Below are 12,789 nucleotides of genomic sequence, written 5' to 3'. Positions count from 1 at the left end.
TTAAGATTCTCCTCCTAACCTATAAGGCATTAAACGGTCTAGCCCCCGCCTATTTGAGTGTCTTGCTCCATTGCCACAATCCCCCTCGTGTTCTTAGATCCACAGATCAGCTGCTCCTAACCGTTCCCATGGCACGTTTTAAAGCTCGTGGTGAAAGGGCTTTCTCCGTCTGTGCACCCAGGCTCTGGAACTCCCTGCCCTTAGTGGTTAGGCAAGCCGCTTCAGTCGCCACATTCAAATCTCGCCTAAAAACGCACTTCTTCACATTGGCTTTTAATTCTTAACCTGTTTCATTTTCCACTTGTCTTTTGCCATTTTCTCTATTTTATTTGGTCCCTTGACCTGTTTTTATTATCTCTGTTTTAATTCTCTCTTAATGTTTATTTTTAATATTTTGCTTTTAGTCCTGCTTGTTGTAACTGTACAGCGCTTTGGTCAGTTGTAATGCTGTGTTTTTAAGCGCTCAACAAATAAATATGGTATGGTATGGTATGGTATTAATTTCTTTTTACAGTTCTGTCACTCTAATACAGCACAATCTTCATGCTTTTAATTGCTCTACAATGTTTTAAATTTTCCAAGACCACAATGTAATTTAGAACTATTTTACCAATGACTTTAAAATAATAATTGCTTTAAAAAAGTAATTTAGACTGACTGACATATTTGTAAAATTTTATATTAACTACATTTATCGCAGTGGCTATATCAGTGTTGCAGTTGTCTGCTTGAGTTATTTTTTGAGATGGACTTCCACTATTCAGGGGCTTGCATGATCTCAGTGTTAATATGGAGGATTCCATTTCCTTCAAACAAAGAAAGTATTTTTCACAGCTCAGTTAGAATACAGTCATTAGGGTGGGTGTGTTTTTTTTAAAATGTTGCCATGAGCTTTTGCTGAATTCAACTAAGTAAACAAGGTAACAAGGGAGAGATGGACAAACATTAATGATTTCTGACAAATAGGAAAAGTTTTGAAGGGAAGGTCACCCAATGTCCTCTATAAATACCAATGAGACACTGTCCTTTTCACATTTGCCACTCACATTTCCCTTCACCAAGTTCAAAAGTTCTTTAGCAGCTGCGTCTTTATCTTACTTAGAAAGATCAGAGGGTCCAGGCTATCATATGTCTGTCACACAAAGATCCCACCAAATTTAGTTCAACTAAGTACACAGAGAATATTCAAAATCTTTGATCTCTTTAAAATCTCTGATTGGAGACATACAGTTACATGACTTAATATGACTCTAAAATGGATTAAGAGAGTTTGAGAATGTTCAGTATGTGTTAGGTTATCTTAGGTTAGTTCACTGGGGACAACAAGGCCTCTTGAGGCCTTTGTTTCACTTTGGCATGTGAAAAAATTTACAGTTCTTTAAGTAATAAAAATATTCCCTGGCTTTTAAAAACAATTGCTTTCCAAAAAATGCATATCTTTTTAAAACTGTTAAAAACATCAATTGTTAAAACACTACTGAAAAACAAATTAGAGCTGGTCTAACTTTCACACTGGCCATAACTATAATTATGATGCCAATGACATTCTAACACAGTAACTTGTATTGAAGGAAATGTACTATACAGTTACAATATTGTTAGATATAAGTGCAGCCTCAGACAGTATTGACGATTATCCTATTATACAGGTTTGAAAATTGTGTTGGTCTTTTGGGTACTTGCATTGTTTAGTACATATTTACCAGATTAATTTCAGTGCATACCATGATGTGATGTTACTACAAGGTTATTAAGTCATAAAGTTAGATATGGTGTCCCTTGGGTTTCAGTCTCAGACTGTTTTCACTTTGAATGATACTGATGGGAAATATGCATACAAAACATTATAATCACCTTCACATGAATGAAGATGATCCTCAGCTACTCTATATTGTTCCTTTGGACTAAATGATAATGTGTTCCTAATTAACTTGGTCCATGAGTTAGCAGATGCTATGAGCTTTAAGTATTTGTCTTTCAACACAGAATGAATTAATTGGTGGAAATAATACTGATAGCATAAAGATCATATCACTTTTTCAGTTAGTAGTAGCATTTTATCTAAATAGATGTAAAATGCATCTTTAAAAGCAAAATTGTTTTGAAACCTAATCTATCTACTGCATTTGTGTCATGTTATTACCTCAGGGTCTATATAGTGATAATTTTTATATTAGGAACTAATCGAAACAAAATGTATTGAATAATGCAGGAGTTTAAGCAGTTGCTGTTGGTATTCCAGACACCTGCCCAAATTCTGCCATAACATATTGGAGTCCACAGAGCTTCTGCCCAGCTCTCAGACAAACAATTGCAGTGACAATTTCTAAACTAAGTTATTCAACATGCCAAATGCAAAAAATGCACAGTCACTTCATCCAATTAACATTGAGCTTATATTTTTCAGCTGTTTCATTGGCATCAATCCTGACAGCGGCTTAAAGACTGCACTAAGAAAGGCACTGAGCCAAAAAATCCAGGGTGATTGTCAGCAATCACATAAACGTCTTCAATCAGCATGTGTGCACACTCTTGAGAAGATTAATGGATTTTAAGTGGCTGGCAAAGCAGAGTTTGTGACCCACATATCACATTTGGGCAAGCCACATATATAATGCTTCATGTTAAAGATATTTTGAGTGCACCATTACAATTGAAACATTTATTTTATACATGTTATTATTCTCTGTATGTATATAGTTTTTTAGAGATGTAGTTTTGCATGAAAATATGAACTGTTTTGGGAATACTTGTTGATACTTTTTTATTCATTTCTTGGAGAAGGATACATATTACAGTGTGGTAGCTGGATGGAGGTGGTACCCAGCTGGGATGCCCAAGAAGACCGGAGGAGGGCTTGTGCCTCCTCCAGACCTCGAGGGGGTGACCACCCTGGGGGCCGCGGGTAAAGAGCTGGGAAGCTCGACCCTGTAGGGACCCATGGTTACTGCAAGGGGGACCCAATACCTGAAAGTCCCTGGAAGAGGAACAGGGACACCCGGAGTGCTTCTGGGGAGACAGCCGGCACTTCCGCCACACTGGGGCGTGTCTGTGGGAGATTGCCGGGAACACATCCGGGTGCTTATTTAAAGGGGCCGCCTCCCTTCAGAGGGGGACAAGAGTCGGGTGGAAGATTGGACAAGGTCTCTGGAGGAGGCGGCCTGAAGAAGAGAAGAGAGAGAGAGAGAAGACATTGGATTGGCCTGGACTGAGCGGTATTGGGGGGCTTGTGAGTACTGAACTGTGAAAATAATGAAGAATAAATGTGTGCTGGGTGACATGAGTGTGTCTGCCTGTCTGTGTCCGGGGCAATGTTCACAATGGTGCCCAACGTGGGGCCCTCCGTCTGTTCCAAGACGGGGACCCAAAAAAACAATTATTTTGTGGCCGGCCCGGAGCAGCAGGTACCCCCGTGCTCGTTCTGATGTTGCGGAGTGCTCACGGCCCCGAAAGACGAGAAACCCCCCAGACCGCCACCGGAATGCAGTTGGATTCCTACCTGGTGCGGCAATTCATCAATGGGCGTTGCAGGGGTGCAGCGGGCTCCTGTGTGGGTGCTGCCAATTAAGGCGTCCGGGACAGCATGGCAGACACACGCTGATCCGCGGCGCTTTGTGGACGCGACAGCAGCTACGAGAGCTGCCATAGAGGAGACACTGCAACACGAAGAGCCAGAATGTCGTCGCACCAGGAGGAGAGGAGCCAAGATGGACGCGGACCGGAAGTTCCTCCCTGAGACAGGCACGGGATTGGACGGTGTGTCTTGTGTGCCTGCCAATGAATATATAGAGGCGGGACCAAGGAATGTCCATCTCGTGCCAGGGAGAGACCCGATTGGGCTGAAGGAGCCTCACAGGAAGCAGTCGGTGAAGATGACTGACAACCAGGTAGGTCAATCGTCGACTGACTTTCTATGCTTGTTTAAGTTGCAGGTGCTGAGTGCCCTCTGTGCAGAGTTGCAGGAGCTGAAGGGGAAGGTGGTCGCGTCAATGACATCAGAACGGCGCAACACCGGAGTCTTTGGCCGGAGCCGTACTGCGGAGATGGTGAGTAGAACCGACTCCATAAAGCATAAAGGGGAGCCCACCAGACTTGGCCGTGATCCAAATGACTTGGTATCGAGTAGAGGGTTCTCCGACACTGCATGCGACGGTGAGTGCTGTGTGTGAGGGGAGGGGAGAGACAGTGAGAGAGTTGGCAGGACGCGGGCTGATGAGTGCCCTGGGTCTTAGTGTCCTACGCCCCAAGCCTGCAACAGTCTCCTGTCGCTCTGTAGGGACACAAACCGGACAGGGTTTGTACCTTTCCCATAGGCAGACTCAAACCGTTATAGCGTCCCAGAATAAATGGGGGAATCGATGAGAGAATGCAGATTCCTCTGATAAGAAAGGTCATCCTCTGCGGTGGCAGAGAAAAGCCCCGGAGTCGGCGGGTGAGACGACAGTGAGAGCGGACCCGTTGGGGCCAATCAGACAGACACGGAACCCACGGAGGGGGTGCCAAACAGGCAAGTGCCAGGGTGCCAGTCGGAGGGGGGGCGCTGCCATTGCTTGGCACAGAGGGATACCAGGAAAGGGTGTCCAGGCAGCGGCTCTGCCCCCTTGTTTCTGTTTGTTGCAGGACCGGACCCTGGATGAGCAGAAGGACCCGCTTCATTGGGAACCTGCCCTAACGGGACGGGACGCTTCACTGGAGGATTCTTTGCTGGCGATGGGGCGCCCCCACTACTGGCAGGGGCTACTGAGGCGCGAGCAGCTTGCTCCAAAAGGGCCCGAAAACCTCAAAAGGGGTGCTGAAGTGGTACGTTCCAGGGTGCTGGCTTGGACCCTGGACACATAGTAGGACCCACTTCGGGGAGGAGTTGCCCTCGCGGGACGTGTCGCTCCGACCAACTTGTCTTCGCTGGTGGTGGGGTGATGTGGTACCCGGATGGAGGTGGTACCCAGCTGGGACGCCCGAGACCAGAGGAGGGCTTGTGCCTCCTCCAGACCTCGAGGGGGCGTCCGCCCTGGGGGCCGAGGGTAAAGAGCTGGGAAGCTCGACCCTGTAGGAACCCATGGTTACCGCCAGGGGGACCCCAATACCTGAAAGACCCTGGACTTCAGCACTTCCATCACACCAGGAAGTCCTGGGGGGAAGAGGAACAGGGACACCCGGAGTGCTTCTGGGGAGACAGCCGGCACTTCCGCCACACTGGGGTGTGTCGGTGGGAGATTGCCGGGAACACACCTGAAGCACATCCGGGTGCTTATTTAAAGGGGCCGCCTCCCTTCAGAGGGGGTCAAGAGACGGGAGGAAGATTGGATAAGGTCTCTGGAGGAAGCAGGAGGCGGCCTGAAGAAGAGAAGAGAGAGAGAGAAGACATTGTATTGGCCTGGACTGAGGGGTATCGGGGGGCTTGTGAGTATTGAACTTTGAAAATAAACATGTGCTGGGTGACATGAGTGTGTCTGCCTGTCTGTGTCCGGGGCAATGTTCACAACAGGTTTGGAGTTACAATGTCAAGAGAAATGCTGGCTGACAGTATGATTCAACATTTCTTTTATTTTTGGGCAGCACGGTGGCACAGTGGTAGCGCTGCAGCCTTGCAGTTAGAAGACCCAGGTTCGCTTCCCAGGTCCTCCCTGCGTGGAGTTTGCATGTTCTCCCCGTGTCTGCGTGGGTTTCCTCCCACAGTCCAAAGACATGCCGGTTAGGTGGATTGGCAATTCTAAATTGGCCCTAGTGTGTGTTTGTGTGTGTCCTGCGGTGGGCTGGCACCCTGCCCAGGATTGGTTCCTGCCTTGTGCCCTGTGTTGGCTGGGATTGACTCTAGCAGACCCACGTGACCCTGCATTCGGATTCAGCGGGTTGGAAAATGGATGGATGGATGTTATTATTTTGCTTACATATTTTTGTTTTATTTTGCTGTATTTGACTTTCTTTTGTATAGAGGACTCTGAATAACAAAAAATACACATTAGCCTTCTGCCTGTACTGCAATTAGTTTTGTAAAAGGTTCTAATTAAACTTTTATGAAGAAAATGTGCACAAGATTTTGTTGTCTACCTACATTTTAAAGAAATATTGTTTATACAGTAATTTACTTCTTCTTCTTTTGGCTGCTCCCGTTAGGGGTTGCCACAGTAGATCATCTTGTTCCATACCACATCCATAGACCTTTTCTTAGGCCTTCCTCTTTTTCTCTTGCCTGGCAGCTTTGTTCTTAGCATCCTCTTCCCAATATACTCAGCATCTCTCCTTTGCAAATGCACAAATCAATGCAATCTCGCCTCTCTAACTGTCTCCGAACTGTCCAACCTGAGCTGACCCTTTAAATTATTCATCTTTTAATCCTGACCATCCTCGTGACACACCCAATGCAAATCTTAGCATCTTTATCTCTGTCACCTCCAGCTCTGTCTCTTGCTTTCTGGACATTGCCACCATCTCCACCCACGACAAAGCTGGTCTCACTACCGTTCTATAGACCTTCCCTTTCACTCTTGCTGATATCCGTCTGTCACAAATTACTCCTGACACTCTTCTCCACCCATTTCCACCCAGCTTGCCGTCTCTTTTTCACCTCTTTTCCACAATTCATCTTACTCTGTACTGTTGATCCCAAGTATTTAAACCCAACCACCTTCGCCAACTCTATTCCCTGCATCTTCATCATTCCTTTGACCTACCTTTCTTTCACGTACATGTATTCTGTCTTGTTCCTACTGACCTTCATTCCTCTCCTCTTTACTGCATATCTCCACTTCTCCAGGGTCTCCTCAACCTGCTCCCTACTCTCAACAACATCAACAATATTTATTTATATAAAACACATTTTCATACAAAATATTTACCTCAGGATGAAGAAAGAGAATAAAGACAAAATATAAAAAATAAAATTAGGCAATACTTATTAACATAGAATAAAAGTAAGGTCAATGGCACAAGACCGCCCAGCCTCCTTTAGGCATTCTACCTAACATAAATGATCTCAATCATTCCTCATGGTATTCAGGCTTCACATGGAAGAACTTGATGATGAAGGTTATTTGGACTTCTGTTCTTTAATCCATCAATGTAGTAAGGAGTTAGTAAGGATTTTGGAGGCACTATGAATGATAATGATAATTAAATGCATATCAGGATTAAACTAAAATGAAGCTATGAGAAAGCAATGTTAAAATAATGTGTTTTAGCAGTTTTTTAAAGTGTGCCACCACATTAGCATGGCAAATTTCTATTGCCAATCTATTCCAGATTTTAGGTGCATAACAGCAGAAGGCTGCCTCACCACTTCTTTTAAGTTTAGCTCTTGGAATTATAAGCAGACACTCATTTGAAGATCTAAGGCTACGGTTTGGAGTGTAAGATGAAAGACATTCTGAAATATAGGATGGAACGAGATTATTTAAGAAGTTGTAAATCATAGGCAGTATTTTAAAGTCAATTCTAAATGACATCGGTAACCAATGTAGTGACATCAAAACTGGAGGAATGTATTAAAAAATAGGTCTAAAATTTCAAAAGCAGAGGAGTCTAGATTATTTTTCTTGAGCAGGGGCTTAAGTACAGCAGTCTTAAGACAGTCTGGGAAGACCCCAGTATCTAATGACGAGTTTAGATAGATAGATAGATAGATAGATAGATAGATAGATAGATAGATAGATAGATAGATAGATAGATAGATAGATAGATACTTTATTAATCCCAAGGGTGAAATTCACATAATCCAGTTTACTATGTTAAGAATACTATCAATTAGCACACCAGATACTTCTTTGAAAACCTTTTATTGTTATTGGGTCAAGGACACAGGTGGAGGGTCTCAGTTGAGAAATTATTTTATATAAATTAGGTAAATATTTCCTGGTGAAAGAATTTTAATTTGTTTAAAATAGAGTTTTAAGAGGATCAGTATTGGGGAGATGTACTATATTATTTCTAATATTATTAGTTTTGTGATTGAAAAGTATAGCAGAAGCCTCAAGTTTCACTGGACGTTTTTTGGAGGAATTCCATTGAGTGACCTGGGTTTAGCAGACGATCAATTGTAGAGAATGACTCTAGGATAACGAGCATTGTTATTTATAATTCTAGAGAAATAACACCACCTCTCAAGATGGACTATGTTGTATTCTTTTATTTTAGCCTTCAATATCTCATAGTGGATAATCAGTTTAGTTTTTCTCCATTTACATTCAGCTCTTCAGCTTGTGCTCTTTACATCAGACACTCTTTGAATCTTCCATGGTACAATAGTGCTAGAGGATTTTTTAACTGTCTTTTCAGGTGTGACTATGTCTCACCTCACTATCTCACTTTAGTATTAAGTATTAGTATTTAGTATACTCTTGCATATCACAATGTCATCAGAAAACATCATAGTCCAAGGGGACTCCTGTCTAATCTCATCTGTCAACCTGTCCATCGCCATTGCAAATAGGAAAGGGCTCAGAGCCCATCCCTGATGTAATCCCACCTCCACGTTGAATACATTTGTCACTCTTACTTCAGACCTCACCACAGTCACACTTCCCTCATACATATCATTTAACAACTCTTACATACTTCTCTGTCACTCCCGACTTATTCATACAATACCACAGCTCCTCCCGAGGCACCCTATCACATGCTTTCTCCAGGTCCACAAAGACACAATGCAATTCCTTCTGGCCTTCCCTATACTTCTCCATCAACACCCTCAGAGCAAACATTGTGGATGTGGTGCTCTTTCTTGGCATGAAACCGTAAGGCTGCTCACTCATCATCACCTCCCTTCTTAACCTAGCTTCCACTACTCTTTCCCATAAATTCAGGCTATGGCTCATCAATTTTATCCCCCTGTAGATACTACAGCTCTGTACATCTCCCTTATTCTTCAAAATCAGAACTAGTACACTTCTCCACTCCTCAGGCACAATCTCAATTTCCAAGATTCCATTAAACAATCTGGTTAAAAACTCCACTGCCATCTCTCCTAAACACCTCCATGCTTCCACAGGTATGTCATCTGGACTAACAGCTTTTCCATTCTTTATCCTCTTCATAGCTGTTCTTACTACCTCCTTGCTAATCTGTTGCACTTCCTGATTTACTATCTCCACATCATCCAACATTCTTTCTTTCTCATTCTCTTCATTCATCAACCTCTCAAAGTAGTCTTTCCATCTTCTCAACACACCCCCCTTGCTTGTGAGTATGTTTCCATCTTTATCCTTTTGACCCAACTTAATTTTAATTCTACTGTTTTGATGATATTACTTAATGAAAGCTATTCTAACTTCTTTTTTTCTTATATTCTACTCAAAGATGTCCATGCAAATTTTACTTTGATTTTTTTAGTGTTAGTTATTTATTTCACTTCTGTCAGAATAAATAACACATGGAAATGAGAGCTTTATGATCAAATTGTTTATTATGAAACCACTGTGAACTTATGTTTTAACCAAAACTAACTGGAGCTCAAACGTGAACACACTAATTCAAATATTTGCAGGCTTTTTACAGGAAGTTTCCGTTAAGCAAGAAAATACAAATACAATACATTAAAATTATTAATGTGGATTTTGGAGGATCAATTCCATTAACTAAATCCAGTGCTTCACTCTGCAAGGTATAAAATATAGCAGAAAAAACAACACTATATTCTTTGTGAAAAGTAATACATACTGTACATTTAGTTTTGCTGGTGTTGGCAAAAACATATTAAATGGCTACATGTATTCTCCCTGAGGAGTGTAGAAGTATGTTTTCCAAGTTACCTTGTAAGTACATATTTATTTTACTTCCAAAAAAGAACACAGAAAATATCAGAAATAGTTTTGAATAGCATACTCAATAGCCAGTTTAGTAGGTCCACCTATCTAAAATTAATGCAGTTTTTTTTAGCAGTTTTGCAATAAATTCTACCTTCATCACATTACTAGTTGTGTGTGGTCTCTAGGGCAGAAAACATCCCAAAGACTCTCTAGCAGTTTTACTATACAGTACTGGTGAACTTCCAGAGGTGTGAGCTAAGTAGGCCAGGACAAGTTGTATCTTATCCAAGATGAACGTTTAGTCGAGTGCAGCTGATGCACAAATTGAGCGGGACAGGCTGGAACCTGTCTAAGACAAAAGTATGGTAGCTCGTTGCATGAAGGTATTATGTTAATGTACCAGAAAGCTGAGTTTGTCTGCTTGGACTCAATAAATTAAAAATTCATCCATGCACCATCTCATAAAGTGCAAGTCACACTTGCATGAGTAGAGTGGACTGCTCCACACACACACACACACGCAAACGCACACGGACACACACACACACACATAGGTCTTTCATTTATATACAGTATGTCTAATACTGGCAGACTTTTGATTAGTCCACCCTATTTATTTTTAGTGAGGAAAGACTAAATATTAAAAACCTTGATAGCGAATACAATACAGCCCTCAAAATGATGATAAAGTTGAACCAACAGTCCTTTAAAATTGTCACAAAAACATATTTCATGGCTATTCTTTGAAACTGCATTAATTTTAGGTAGGTGTACCTAATAAACTGCCAACTGTCAACAATGCTGCTGCTGCTGTATGTGTATGGACAACTAGACTTTGTATAACAGGGCATGATGTTTTACTGAATTTGATGACAACCGCTTAATTTTTCACAATTTTAGTACAGCAAATTAATTTTTAGAGATTTCACTTTCAAGCCAGCTTTCAGACCATCCAGGTCAAGAAATATTTTTTGAAACACTTCAAAAATATTTTTCAGTTCCTTTGGGTAGCTGAGGTTGACTGCAAATATCATTCCTATAGTAAAGCACAGGCTCTGGTATGTCTAGGTCTTCCAGGACTTCTATTACTTCAAGTACGATCCTTGAACAGACTGGATCAGATGTTGTGGCACCTCTTATTATGAGAGTATTCATCACTTCATAAGTAACATCTCCATCATCCTAAGTAGGTCAGAATCAATGTCAGTGTTTTAAGTAATCATATTTGAAAATCAGAGTAATACAAAATACAGTGTGTCTAAACTTAAGTCTTTGATTTACATAACAAGTGTTCTTTAATGAGATCTTTTTCCTTTTCTCCAAGATACACCACTAAGCAGCAGATAACAGACTCTCTCCTTTGCACAGAATCATCCTGTGAGAAAGAAAAAAGATCAAACTGCTCCTGAGGATGAGTTTTGAATAATTACTACTGCTCACTGGGACAAAGACTGAAGGATGAGGTTTATGACTGGAATACACCAGTTACTGATTTCTATATGGAGAGAATTTCATGCCGCCTTGAAATGCAAACACAGTTTGGGGATGAGGGTAAAAACAATCACCATGACATAATGTTTTTCAATAGGCTGCACGCAGAAACAGTGCTATGTAGAAATGCAATTTATATGTATCAGTCATTGTGTGATGTGAAGAGAATGTACCTTAGTAAAAAGCAAAACTGTCATTTCATTGTTTTGAATCTTATTCAACCACTATCCAGAAAAGCAAAAGCTCTGTTTTCTGAAAAGAACACCTAGAAATTGTGCCACCAGGAAATCAAAATCATTTTTTGAAAAAAAATGAGTCAAAGGTGCCTATTGCATTTGGGTGTAGTATGATACAATATCATCATTACATTGTATGAAATGTAATCCTTTCATATTGCTTTTTTGCATTTGTATTTCAAGGTAGCATGAAATCCTCTCTATATTTTTACCCTGTTAATTAAAATCAAATAATAAATTGATAATTTTAAAGAAAGTTGTTATAAACTGATTACCTTGCTAGCATTTCAATTATGCATTATAAAGCTCCAAGTAAAAAAAAAAAAAAAATTTCAAGGGGGCTTTTAAATCAAACTTTGTTACTAAATTTACTCTGGCTATCATGTTTCCTGTGTCCTCTCACAGTTATTTTGTTTCCTGCTCGAGTATTTATAGTTTTGGTTTTAATTATTATTTCTTTCTTAGTCAGAGGGCTATACCCATAGTTGTCTTTTAATACAACCATCAAACACTAAGCAATATTAATATGTACTTGAAATAATGTATTACTGGCCACCCATCAAATTTAAGTCCAATACTTACTTCTGGTGACACTGACCTAGCATAGAACCAATCACAGCCTGGAATAATGTATAAATCTTGACCAACTTACAGAATAATAAGTTAATATTTGATATTAACTATGTTACATTTATTCATACCTCTATCAGAATGCTCCTTATTTGCTGAATATTCATTTTTTCAGCCCCTCCTCTTCAACACACCAAGACCATTATTTTCTTGGTCCAGTTTTACAGTTAATGTTGTCTCCAGGTTAACAGCGGTGATCCTTCTGAATTCTTTATTTATCTGCATAAAAGAGGCATTATTTGTTAATCTAGAAATGTTAATGTAGAAAATTGTCTCTAATATAGCAGATACTATGAATCATTTTATGAAAAAATATTTACCTGAGCAGAATCAAAAAGAGCTTTTAAGACAATGACTGGTGGTGCTTGATTGACAACTTCCTGACTGCAAATGGAAAATGTGTTTGCCATTTTTTCGCTGATGATCTGACAGTTGTTCCTCTTCTTTACTTTATTAAGCAGCACAACTCTTTCATGTTCCATGTTTCCTTTGGTTTCTCCTTGTGGATGTGGGGGCAAATAGTTTACCTCTGCTTTTCTTGATTTTACATCTCCATATTAAAGGAGTCATCACTTCTTACAGTGAGAATCAGAATAGTTTGGATTCAAAAAGCCATCCCAGGCTTTAGGTGAAGCAGGACAATAATATTGCCTAATGTCTAATTATGGATTCAACATTATCAAATTTTTGAA

This window comes from Polypterus senegalus, chromosome 5 (genome assembly GCF_016835505.1).
Source record: "Polypterus senegalus isolate Bchr_013 chromosome 5, ASM1683550v1, whole genome shotgun sequence".
Taxonomy (NCBI): domain Eukaryota; kingdom Metazoa; phylum Chordata; class Cladistia; order Polypteriformes; family Polypteridae; genus Polypterus; species Polypterus senegalus.
This window is presented reverse-complemented; position numbering follows the sequence as displayed.